The sequence below is a fragment of the Lepus europaeus genome, chromosome 9, assembly GCF_033115175.1.
Source record: "Lepus europaeus isolate LE1 chromosome 9, mLepTim1.pri, whole genome shotgun sequence".
Lineage (NCBI taxonomy): Eukaryota > Metazoa > Chordata > Mammalia > Lagomorpha > Leporidae > Lepus > Lepus europaeus.
The window spans coordinates 16,993,050-17,006,737 of NC_084835.1; the positions used below are offsets into that span (position 1 = coordinate 16,993,050).

The 13,688-nt window shown below is 42.7% G+C and overlaps 1 protein-coding gene across 2 annotated transcripts in view; it reads right to left on the reverse strand.

Annotated features, from left to right (window-relative positions):
- Nucleotides 1–13,688, reverse strand: part of ACKR2 (atypical chemokine receptor 2) — a 71,695-nt gene that overhangs the window by 40,504 nt on the left and 17,503 nt on the right. For both annotated transcript variants that reach the window (XM_062200618.1, XM_062200619.1), the window contains exon 2: nt 7,538–7,600. The gene's annotated coding sequence lies outside the window, so the exon portion shown is untranslated. The remainder of the gene's footprint in view (nt 1–7,537; nt 7,601–13,688) is intronic.

A 13,688-nucleotide genomic window follows, 5' to 3' on the forward strand; every position in this document is an offset into this window, starting at 1 on the left:
ATGTGGATTCTTTTTAGAAAACTGTCTCTCAAATTATATTTTACATTAAGCACACATGAAAAAAATCATATTCTAGAGCTGCATTGTCCAGTACAATAGTCACTAGCCATATGTGGCCACTGGACACTTAAAATGTGACCAATCTGCATTGAGACATTAGAAATTAGAAAAAAGTCCTTGTTTCTATATCCTGCAATACACCATTGCTCCTCTTGGAGTCACTGTTGTTCCCTATCTTGTTGACTATGCCAAATACTTTTTTGTCAGAGAGAAGCACAGACAAAACTTTAAAATATGATTTTGCCACTTCTGCACTGCAGAAGGAAGAATGAGAATGCTCAACAGAGCACTAGTCAGAGGCTAGTGACCAGCAGCCTCCAATTCTTCACACATTGAAATTCCACACTTCCTTCGACACATGGCTACAACCCAAGACCCCTCCAGGATGGCCACTGGGTCACGGAAAGAGCAAAGGTCTTGGGACATCAAAAGATAAGACCTCATCAAGTTCAGTAGAATAAAGGAATATGGGCTCTGTTTAAGTAAATTAACTGCAGAAAACATGTTTGAAAGGGGGCATTGGAAACAAAACTTTAAATACAGATCCCAGTATTAGTTTAGTAAAATATTAGAGGTCTGTGAACAAGTCACTGTGTTTGTTAATCCAGAGTTTAAATTCAAGTTTTAAACTTTTTGGCTTGAAACTGGATTATGAAGGTTGGTTTTGTCTTTAGAATAGGGTCAGGGAGGATGATGCACTGCCCCCACTCCTGCCTCCCCATATGTTCCCTGGGGTACTTTGCAGTCGAGGGACAGCCTCTTCAAGCTTTCTCCTGGTCTGCTCTGTGTCCCTTTTGCCTCTCAGTTGGCACAAGAAGACTCAAGGAGTAAAGCCATGTGGTGGAAGACAGTACACAGTGCAAGATAGGCTGGTGGTTGAGAGGCCCTTTGATCCCAGCTCTGAAATCATTGGCGGGAGGGTAAATATCTCTGGGCCTCAAGGTTCTTGCCTATAAAACTAGAGGTGGTCCAACTTCCAGGCCCTATCAGGAAAATCAAAGAAATCAGACATATGATGGGGAAAAGGTGAGGAGAATGAGTAGCAGAGGCAGTTCCCTTGGCTTGATCTCCTAGTATTATCACTGAGGAAGCTGATTCACTCTGGCCCACCCAGAACTGCCTATCATTCCTGGCTCATTGCTCTCATGTTCTCCCCTAACATCCTTGGGAAGAGAATTTCTGTTAAATTATGGATGGATTGCCTTAGTCACCAGCTCTGCCGCGGCTATCATCCAGAGCAGAGTCATGGGGTAGATTTATTTGCGGCAAGTGAGTTAATCTTGTTTGAAAGTCAACACAACTATGTGGATGCATGGACAGCAATTTTCCTCTGCCTTGCCTCTACCAAAGTCCAGGTCTGCTGCCTTCCGGGTACTCGGCATGGATGCAATGTGTGTCTTACATGTGACTCTCTGACTGTCCTTCATCTTCCTCTCCATTCACTCCATCCAAAGTTTGCCCACTCTTCCATGCTGCTCAAATCCATTCCACACCAGATTTGCTCTGTTCCTTTGTTAATTCTCCAGTTCCTTCCATTTTCAGATGGCTTGTTGTCCTCTTCTTGCAAGAGCATTCTGCCTTCAGTTGGCTATCAATAAATGTGACCGTGATCGATAGCACCCAACTAGTCCACTACTGTATACAACCATGGGCCCTCTCTTGTATGATCTGTACACTATCAACAATGTGGATTGTGTTTCACACAATTATGTTTCACAATTCTATTTTCAGAAATTACTAGAAGGGGCTGGCGCTGTGGCACAGTGGGTTAGTGCCCTGGCCTGAAGCGCTGGCATCCCATATGGGTGCCAGTTCTAGTCCCAGCTGCTCTTCTTCCAATCCAGCTCTCTGCTATGGCCTGGGATAGCAGTAGAGGATGGCCCAACTGCTTGGGTCCCTGTACCCATGTGGGTGACCCGGAAGAAGCTCCTAGCTCCTGGCTCCTGGCTTCGGATCAGCACAGCTCTGGCCGTTGTGGCCATCTGGGGAGTGAACCCGCGTATGGAAGACCTCTCTCTCTGTCTCTACCTCTCTCTGTAACTCTGTATTTCAAATAAATAAAAGAATCCTTAAAAAAGTTACTAGATAAGAGTTTACACTCTTGTTTGATCACCTTCAGCACACTGTATTCCTGAAAAGAAATTTCCCAAAATCCTCTGACTAGCCCCAGAGGTCACCCTCTTTGTCCTGAACTAGATAGTGTCTAGCATATGGGATGAATTCAACTCTCCAGATCTCCTACCCTCAGACCTTCCCAGAACATTCACATATGTGTAGGCTTTAGGAGACTATTAGGCCTCAGAAACAATTCTTTTTGGTTTCCCTGGAAGTGACCTTCTCAGAATCAACTTGACCCAACTTTATCTGAAATCAAAATGCAATGTAAGCACCCTTTGGCCTACCCCACTGGGATTAGAGCTATGACTACAACACTATTGACTTTACAAATACTGTTTCAGGATTATACCTTCATTTAGGGGAGGATATTGAAGGGTGTGTGGTAGCTAAAAGGCAATTTATCTCTTGCATGCTTCCCAGAGTTGGCAAACAACCATCACTGAGTCCTCACTGGCAGGTGTTGGGCCTCTCCCTATGGACAAGAGTGTCCTAGCTTTGGATCTGCTGTCAAAGGATTCTATACTGACAATGGCTGGAAATCAGGACTCCTAAGGTTGTTCCAACCTCGTAACATTTCGAGTCTCTTTCCAACGTGTAAGGACGTAGTAGGCAAGCCCCAAACTCCTAGCACCCCCATCTTGGCATTTGATCACATCCTATCTTAGAGGGTTTCCTGTATCTATATGCGTGGAGATTCAGCGTGATAGGACTGCAGTCATCTAGCACATGACCACTTTCTTACCCTACAGAAATCCTGTCTTTTGTGACAAAATGGATGCAACTGGAAACCACTATACTTAGTGAAATAAGCCAGTCCCAAAAAGACAGATACCTTATGTTTTCTCTGATCTGTGGTAACTAATACATGAAACTTTGAAGGGTATCCCAAACCTTCTAGGATGCATGAGTTCATTAAGATAAACTGTGCTGGGGCCAGCGCCATGGCACAGTAGGTTAATCCTCTGCCTCCGGTGCCGGCATCCCATATGGGCGCCGGTTCTAGTCCCCGCTACTCCTCTTCCAATCCAGCTCTCGGCTGTGGCCTGGGAAAGCAGTGGAAGATGGCCCAAGTGCTTGGGCCCCTGCACCCTCATGGGAGACTGGGAGGAAGCACCTGGCTCCTGGCTTCAGATCGGCGCAGCTAAAGCCATTGCGGCCATTTGGAGAGTGAACCAATGGAAGGAAGACCTCTCTCTCTCTCTCCCTTCCACTGTTTGTGACTCTACCTCTCAAATAAATTTTTAAAAATTTTAAAAAAAGAAAAACTAAAAAAATAAAAATAAAAAAAGAAACTGCTGTGCCATAGTGGGTGAGACTGCCACCTGCAGTACCGGCATCCCATATGGGCAAGTCCCAGTTATTCCACTTCCAATCCAGCTCTCTGCTATGGCCTGGGAAAACAGTGGAAGATGGCCCAAGTGTTTGGGCCCCTGCACCTACATGGGAGACTGGGAGGAAGCTCCTGGCTCTGGGCATCAGGTGACACAACTCCTGCTGTTGTGGCCATCTGGGAAGTGAACCAGCAGATAGAAGACCTTTCTCTCTCTGCCTCTGCCTCTCTCTAACTCTGCCTTTCAAATAAATATGATAAATCTTTAAAAAAAATAAATAAATAAACTGCCAGGCCCCAGCGAGTGTCCTTTATCTAATGTCTGGAATGTTAACACTTTTAGACAAAGTCCAGTTAGCCCTGGGCCACGTATATCTAGCTTAACAAATGAGTCCCTTCTACAGACTGGGGGCTTAGTGTCCACTGTCTTATACCTCCCCCCAGACTGTGCTTCTGTCTGTGAGTCCCCCCAGTAAGTTACACTTCAGGTAGTTCTGCATTTGTTGGCTTCTTTCTTCACTCTCTCCACACCTTCTGCCTTTGGCAGCCGGTTCTTGTATACCAGGATTTCCTGGAGCATCTTGTCAACCGTGGGCTCCCCAGAGGAAGAACACAGGCCTTCTGCTCCAGTCTCCACAGTATGCAGCCTACTGTCCAACGCTGAAGAGGCAGTCAATAACCACCAGCTTCCCTCATTCTTTGAGTGCAGCATGCTTGAAAGTTACTACTAGAAGTAAGGTATTGGAGCTATAGAAACACAGCTGTAAAGACATAGCCTCTCCACAAAGAGACCTATAACATCAGAGTTTAGAAAGACTGGCTTGTAACAAAGCTTACAACACAGTGATAGCTGTTGGCAGAGGAACAGAAGTTCGAACAAGGAAATTGTACATTTTAGATGGGAAAGTGAACTAACAAAGATTTGACAAGAGATATCCTTTGGATCTCAAAGGATGAAGAGTGTTTTATTGGGTGAAAATTGTATTTTACCACCTAAAAATTCTTCTCTGTAGAACTCTCCACCCAACAGCAGCAGAACATACATTTTTCTGCAGGACAAATGAACCACTTCCCAGGAATAACACTTTTTTTTTTTTTTTTTTTGACAGGCAGAGTGGACAGTGAGAGAGAGAGAGACAGAGAGGAAGGTCTTCCTTTTTCCGTTGGTTCACCCCTCAATGGCCGCTGCAGCCTGTGCACCGCGCTGATCAGAAGCCAGGAGCCAGGTGCTTCTCCTGGTCTCCCATGGGGTGCAGGGCCCAAGGACTTGGGCCATCCTCCATCCACTGCACTCCCGGGCCATAGCAGAGAGCTGGACTGGAAGAGGAGCTACTGGGACAGAATCCGGCACCCCGACCGGGACTAGAACCTGGTGTGCCGGCGCCGCAGGCGGAGGATTAGCCTAGTGAGTCACGGCGCCGGCCCAGGACTAACACATTTAAGTCTCAATGACTTTAGAATAACTGAAATTACATCAAGTATGTTCTCTAATCACAACGGAATCACAGTAGACCAATAAAAGAAGGAAATCTGAAAATTTCACAATCATGAAAATTAAGCCAAACACTTCTAAGAAAACCAATGAGTCAAAGAAGACATCACAAGGGAGATAAGAAAACACCCTGAGGGGCCAGCGCTGTGGCTAATCGGCTAAGCCTCTGCCTAAAGCACCAGCATCCCATATGGGCACCAGCTTCTTTCCTGACTGCTCCTCTTCCAATCTAGCTCTCTGCTCTGGCTTGGGAAAGCCGCAGAGGATGGCCCAAGTGCTTGGGTCCCTGCACCCATGTGGGAGACCAGGAAGAAGCTCCTGGCTCCTGGCTCCTGGCTTTGGATCGACTCAGCTCTAGCCGTTGTGGCCACTTAGGGAGTGAACCAGCGAATGGAAGACCTGTCTCTCCCTCTCTCTGTCTGTAACTCCATCTCTCAAATAAATAAATAAAATCTTTTTAAAAAATAAATAAAGAAAACACCTTGAGATGAATGAAAACAAAAATAGCACATATCAAGCTTAGGGAATGCAATGAAAGAAAGGCTCAGGGCAGATGTAAGCCTGTAAACAAGTACCCTAGAGAAAGAAATCAAGATAACCTTTCACCTTCTGATGCTAAAAAATGAAGAAACTGAACAGAAAGCAAACAGGAAAAAAATAAGTGCGAGAGCAGAAACAAATGAAAGAGAGACAAGAATTTCTTTCACATTTCTGAGTCCATTCTTTGGTGAGTATGTGCTCTCAGGTGGGCTATTTCCCACAAAACATTTAAAGAGTTACTACTAGTCATCTCAAATTCTTTCAAAAACTAGAAGAGGAAGGAATATTGCCCAATTCATTCTACAAGGCCACTATTACTTTGATATCGAAACTCAACAACAACAACAAAAAAAGAAACTCAACAAAGACATCTCAAGAAAACTGCACTGCAATATTCAATATATATATATATATATGTATGTATAGATATGTACAGATATATGTACGTATATTCTCAAATACACACATAATCCTAAATAAAATACTAGCGAAGTAAATCTAACAATATAAATAAAGGATTAAGCCCCATGACAAATTGGGATATTTTCCAGGACTACAAGTTTTGTTCAACCTCTAAAAATCAAACAATGTAATATACCATATAAAAAGAATAAAGGGCAAAAACCATCTGACCATCTCAACAGAGGCAGAAAAAACATGAGACAACAGTCAGCACTGTGTCATGGTAAAACATGCAACACACACTGAAAAAGTGCATCTCGGAGAAGCCCCAGCTAACAGCAGACTTAATGATAAAAGCCTGCAAACTTCTCCCACCCACCTCAGATTGTTAACAAAACAAGGATGTCCACTCTCACTCAACACTGGACTGGCATTTTTAAAAGATTCATTAATTAATTAGAAAGAAAGAGCAACAAAAAGAAACAGAGAAAGAGAGACACAGAGATCTTCATTTTGCTGGCTCATTCCCCAAATTGTCATAAAGGCTGGGGCTGGGCCAGGCCTATCAGGAGCTCCATTTTGGTCTCCTACATGGGTGGTGGGTCTAAGTACTTGGACCCTCTTCCACTGCCTTCCCAGGGCATTAGCAGGAAGCTAGATTGGAAGTGAAGCAACCAGGAATTAAACTGGCACTCCAATATATGATGTCAGTTTCAGAAGCAGTGCTTAACTTGCTGTACCACAACACCAGCCCCTGAACTGGCACTTCTAACCAGAGTAATTGGTGAAGAAAAAGAAATAAAAAGTATCCACATTAGAAAGAAAAAAGTAAAACATGACAGATGCATGATTTTTTTTATATAAAGTTGTTTCTTATTTATTATTTAAGCATTTAAAAATGCAGGGACCCAAGTACTTGGGCCATCTTCTGCTTTCCCAAGCCATAGCAGAGAGCTGGATGGGAAGAGGAGCAGCTAGGACACAAACTGGCACCCATATGGGATACCAGTGCTGCAGGCGGAGGTTTAGCCTGCTACACCACAGTGCTGGCCCCACCACTAGTATCTTAACCTCTGTACCAAATGCCTGACCTACATAGTTTCCTATATGAAAAATCCTATATACAAAAAGATTCTAGGAACTAACAAATAACCAGTAAGACTGTAGGACATGAGATCAATATATAAAAATACATTGTATTCCTATATACCATCAATGAACCATCTAAAAAGGAAATTAAGAAAACAATTCTACAATAGCATCAGGAAGAACAAAACACCTAGGATAAATTTTACAAATAAAATGCAAGATTGGTACACTAAAAACTACTAAACATCACTAAAAGAAATATAAGAAAACCTAAATAAATGGAAATACATCCTGTGTTCATGTACTGGAAAACTAAATATTACTCAGGAGGAAATGCCCCTCATACTGATGGAGAGATTCGACACAATCCCCCCACTGAAGTTCCAACTGCATTTTTTACAGAATTGGGGGAGTATGTAATGCCCCCTGAACTGAGCAGGAATCCTGAGACCAGAGGAGGAAAGAAGCTCCACACAAGAACAAGAGAGTTGATTCAGGCAACTTACATATGGGATTCCAATGGGACGGAGAAGCTGTCCACTCAGAAGCTGCAGCAAGGCTCTTCTCACCTAAGGCAGCAGAAGGGGGAAGTTTCACATTTAAACTCAGCAGGGAGACGGGGCAGGAGCTTGTGTAACAACATTACTTCACTTCAGGTAGGCTTTAGGAGTTAGCCTCTCAGGCATCATGCTGGTCTTCCTGATCTTATCAGGGAGATTTGTGATAACACTTGAACTTTCCCGACAGGAGTGATGTGTCTAAACTAGCAGGCACTCAGTGTCCTGGAAGTCAGAATGGAGGAGGGAAGACTCAAGAAGGCATTACAATGGTTTGTGGCCAAACAGACACGCTGATCTCAAAATGCAGGTGGAAACCCAGGGCACTCAGAGAAAGAAAAAAGTTAGAGGAATCACACAGCCTGATTTTAAAAATTCCTATGAGCACAAACTACAGTAATCAAGACTGTGGTGGTGGCAAAAGAACAGACAGGTAGATCAATGGAACAGAACTGAGAGTCCACAAACCCTTACATTGATGGTCAATTGCTTTTCCACATGGGTTCCAAGACAACTCAATGAGAAAAGAACAGTCTTTTCAACACGGGTGGGGGAGGCATGGATATCAACATGTCAACCAATGGAGTTGGCTCCCCTGCCTCACAAGGCACACAAAGAAACAATTGAAGACCTAAATGTAAGAGCTGAAACTATAAAAGTCTTAGAAAAAAGACAGAGGTGGATGCTTGACAAGGTGGTTAGCTCGCTGCCTGGGACACACACATTCCAAACTGGAGTGCGTGGGTCTGAGTCCCCGTTCCACTCCTGAGTCCAGCTCTCTGCTAATGCACATCCTGGGAGACAAGTATCTGGGTCCTTGACACTCCTGTGGGAGACCAGGATGCGCTTCCCAGCTCCTCCAGGCTTTGGCAGATCCTCTTCCCCCTCTCCCTCTTCTTACCCCCTCCCCCTGGCCTCTCCCCCCCTCTTCTTCTTCTTCCCCCCTCCTCCTCTCCCTCTCCTCTCTCCCCCTCTCCCTCTCCTCCCTCCCCTTCTCTCTCCTCCCTCTCCCTCTCCTCCCTTCTCCTCTCTCCCTCCCTCTCTCCTCTCTCTCCCTTTCTCTCTTCTCCCTCCACCTCTCCTTCCCCCTTCCCTCTCTCCCTCCCTTTCACATAAATAAAGTAAATTTAAAACAAGAAAAAAGGAAGAAATGTGTAAATTTCTATGACCCTGGATTATACAATTGTTGGAGACCACCACACAGCCTGAATGCTTGGCCAGATTGCAAAAGTGGAGTTAAGTCAACGGCAAAGGTCATCTGACTCAGTGCTGAAGCAGCTAAGGAAATGCTCTGGGCTCCAGCAAGCAGCAAGTGTGATGTTTGCCCTAGTTACTAATTAGTGCCCCTCAAGACATCTCCACACTGTGAATGTTCTCTTAATCCCAGCTTTCAAGCAAGCACCTTTCCTGTAAACGTCAAAACTCCCCACCGTTCCCTGTTTCACTATGTTTAAACTCTTTCATCACAAAATCTTGTTCTCACGAATCTGCATGTTTTTTTGATTGATTGATCATATCACCATTGATGATAAATACTTAGAGTAACCAGACATCTGGGCCTCTGTTTCTGTCTCAACCTTTGGCAGTAGACAGTGTCCCCTGGTTTCCCCACATTAAAATCTCTAATCTGAATCTGCTTCCTTAATCTATGTGACGACCCTGCTCTGCTGGACACAGCATACAATGGTTTCTTTAATGTGATCAAAAGTTCAAGCAATAAAAGAAAAAAAAAAACCACTTCATTTAAATGAACAACTTTTTATGTTCCAGGCTCTTGCCTATCATGTGGCTTTGCCCAGCCTGGCTGAAATGAAAAACTTTTATATATCAAGGGACTAGTATAAAGATAGCCTACAGAAGGAAAGAAAATTTTTATCCATCAAATATCTGATACATTTGTATATGTAGTACATAAAGAAGTCTCACAATTCAAAGATAGAAATAGTAATAACCTAATATTAAAACAGGCAAAGTACTTGAATAGATGTTTTTCCAAAGAAATATAAGAATTCTGAGTACATAAAAAGATCCTAAACATACTCACTGGGATGGTTGTAATTCCCAAAAAGGAATAATGAAAATTGATGGTGAGGATGTACAGAAACTGGAACCCACAAACATTGCTGCTAGGAACGTAAAATGTTGCATTCACTTTGGAAAATAATTTAGCAGTTCCCTAAAAACATAAACACATGATCCACCCAGATACATATCCAAGATAATTGAAATCATATGTCCCAAGGAAAAAATAAGCACACGGATCTTCCCAACAACATTATTTATAATAGTCAAAGAATACAGTCAAAATGTCCATAGATTGATGAATGTATAAACTAAATACGGTAAATTCATTCTTTAAAAGAATGAAGTAGTGGCATAAACTACAACATGGTGGAAACTTGAAAACATTATGCAGAGTAAAAGAAATCTCATCCATGTATTGTATGACTCCATTTATATGAAAAGTCCAGAATAGGCAAATACATAGAGAAAAAGAATAGGCTAGTGGTTCCTGGGGAGAAGGGGGCAGTGATGGAGAGTGACAGTTAATGCTTGCCATCCATATTTGGCACAATGAATATGTTCTAGAGTGAGACAATAGTGATGATTACACAACTTTATGAATACATTTAAAACTATAGAACTGCCAGCCCAGAATATTATATCCTGCAAAGCTCTCATTTGTGAATGAAGGTGAAATTAAGACTTTTCATAGCAAACAGAAACTGAAAGAATTTGCTGCCACTCATCCTGCCCTGCAAAAGATGCTTAAAGATGTGTTACACACAGAAACACAGAAACATGGTCACCAATATGAAAGAAGGTAAAGGAAGGAAACCTCACAGCAAAAGATCACAGGAAGCTCAATTTCTCTTTGACATAGAATTAAACTCTGATGCACTGTTAGAGCAATGTGTTAAAGTAATCTATTATGTTCTCTTGATGTCTGTTAAATTCTAATTGTTCAAAAACAGCTGAATTTTTATTAAGAGCTATGGGTTATTTAACTATGTGCTTATTTTCAAAGACTTGAATAATCACCTTGTAACAATGATCAAATTTGGTCTATGTTATGTCATGATTTTAAGGAATCTTAGTTCAACCAGATATTTTGGATTTTGATATTGGTCTATTATGCTATGTTATATGTGCGTACATATTGTATGTCCACATGGGGAAATTTTATTAAGAGTTTTATTTTAAATGGCTTTTAGATAAGATTGTCCATAAATTTAAGCTGCTAAAATCAATCAAAGATACATTTTAATTTGTGTGACCTGAATCTGTGTATCATATGTTTTAAACGTGTTGGTAGAAAGAAACTAAAAACATTTTATATGGTTGTGCTTAAGTTTACTGGTTAAACAAACTACACCATCTTAGATATTTAAGAGGTGTTTTCAAATACATGATTCTTAAAATTTATAGAAGGCATTGGACCTTCTGGTAAATGTTTTATTAAGTTCTTATCTAAGGGTTGAAACGGTTTGCTAAGTATTCATGTAATATTGCTATTGTCAGCAAGTGATCTAGGACTTGCTCCCTCATTTCTCTATTCTAAGCCCAACTTGTTCTTCCATTTCTCTATTCTCTTCAAGGTAGGGAACTAATTCTATTATGAAGGAATCTGTAGGACGCACAATTTAATCTTTAGACCTTATAAGAGATGGCTAACATTTTTTCTGTAATAGCATAGCCAAAATAAGAGGTTAAATAATAATCTCATAGCTAGATTCACATCGCCATCAGCGAAGTATACAGTAAGTAGAAAAAAAAAAAAACTCCCTTTCAGACCAAAGGGAAAGAAAGTTTTAAAGTGAGAATATAATTTTCCTCATGGGCATTGTCTACCTTAGAAAAACTACTACAGAACATGCCTGTGACTATAGACTTGTAGTTCAGGCCACCGAAGATTAGAGATGGGACATGGGCACTCCCTTGACTTGCATCCTCTGGTCTGCTTTAACACAAACCAGGAGGAAAAGAAAGCTAGGCATCAGAAGCAATGGGTGGCAGGCCTATTAATGGCTGATCTGTACGGTGATCTGCCCTCAAGGAGACCCAACAGGCCAGTCCACTGCAGTGACTTTCAATGTGGTAAGTCTGGGCTTCAGCAGAAGTCAGCTTGTGAAGAGCCCTGGCAGCTCTGCCAAGAGTTGGGTCACTGGAAATGGACCTGCCCTGGAGTCGAAGGATGCCCAGGTCAGAGCCACAGATCTTATTGGCTCCAAGCTGAAAAGCCCTTCACTCAGCCCAACTTCCAAAGTGACCACTGCAGCTGAGGGTATGGTCAAGTAGGGTCAGCAACATTGCAGGCAGAACTGTAAATTTCTTGTTAGAGATGCCACCTGCCTTTACCTGGCCAGCTCTCCTCCCAGGCCAGCCAAGTAATGAAAGTCAACAGAGTGCCTTCCCCTAGGAGGTTCACACCTCCCTTAGGATATACCCCATGTGAAGAGATAGATAGGTCTGGCCTCTTAACTTACAAGGCCTAAAGCCCACCAGATTATTATCAAGCCCCTTCTATCAGGTTCTATTTGCCTCTCAATCAGAAAACTTAATTGTAGCTTAGACAGCACCTTTCTTAGCTCCTCTAATAATGACTCTGTCCTTTGTTCTAGACCCTGTCTAGTGCACTTGGGCCTCATTCCTTTGTAATCATAACCTCTACTCTACCACCAATGGCTCTACTCCCAACCTGTGTGTACTGATGGTCCTCTTCCCCACTTAATGCTGTATAATTGTTCAGACCTGGTAAATGCCACTCTTAGGATCATTGGTTACTATCCTCACCCTGTCTTTTATGACCTTGTCTAAATATGATCAGAGTCGGGGAACTTGGAAGGCTTCCATAGCCTTGGCAACTCATGACGACAGCCTAGGGTGGTTACTGGCGCCATAAACTAGAGTGTCAATTTGTTGGGTCAACAACAGGAGCCACTGTGCACTTGCTCCTGATGTGGGATCTCTGTCCTTAATGTACTGTACATTTTGATTTAATTCTATAACTAGTACTCAAACAGTATGTTTCACTTTGTGTTTCTATGTGGGTGCAAACTGTTGAAATCTTTACTTAATGTATACTAAATTGATCTTCTGTATATAAAGAGAATTGAAAATGAATCTTAATGTGAATGGAAGGGGAGAGGGAGCGGGAGAGGGGAGGGTTGCGGGTGGGAGGGAAATTATGGGAAGGGGAAGCCATTGTAATCCATAAGCTGTATACTAGAAATTTATATTCATTAAATAAAAGTTAAAAAAATAAATAAATAAAACTATAGAACTGGGGGCCAGCACTGCAGCGCAGCCGGTTAAAGCCCTGGCCTGAAGCGCCGGCATCCCATATGGGCGCTGGTTCCAGACCCAGCTGCTCCCTGCTATGGCCCCTATACCTACATGGGAGACCTGGAAGAAACTCCTGGCTCCTGGCTTTGGATCAGCGCAGCCCCAGCCGCGGCCATCTGGGGAGTGAACCAGTGGATGGAAGACCTTACTCTCTGTCTGTCTGTCTCTCTCTCTATGTAACTCTGTCTTTCAAATAAATAAAATAAATCTTTAAAAAAAAAATACAGAACTGTACACTTTAAAAGGATTTTTTTTTTTTTTAATTTTTGACAGGTAGAGTGGACAGTAGAGGGAAACAGAGAGAAAGGGTCAACCGGGACTAGAATCCGGTGTGCCGGCGCCACAAGGCAGAGGATTAGCCTACTGAGCCACGGCGCCGGCCTTAAAAGGATAAGTTTTAAGGGCAGCATTTAGCCAGTGCTTAAGACACTGGGTAAGATATCAGTGTCCCATACTGATACTCAGTTCCAGCTCTTGACTCCAGCCTTCTGGTTTTTTATTTGTCTGTTTTTTTTTTTTTAAGTTTTATTTATTTATTTAAAAGGCAGGGTTACAGAGAGGCAGAGGCAGAGGGAGAGAGAGAAGTCTTCCATCTGCTGGTTCACTCCCCAAATGGCTGTAATGGACAGGGCTGTGCCAATCCAAAGCCAGGAGCCAGGAGCTTCTTCCGGGTCTCCCACATGGAGGCAAAGGCCCAAAGACTTAGGGCATCTTCTACTGCTTTTCCAGGCCACAGCAGAGAGCTGGATCAGAA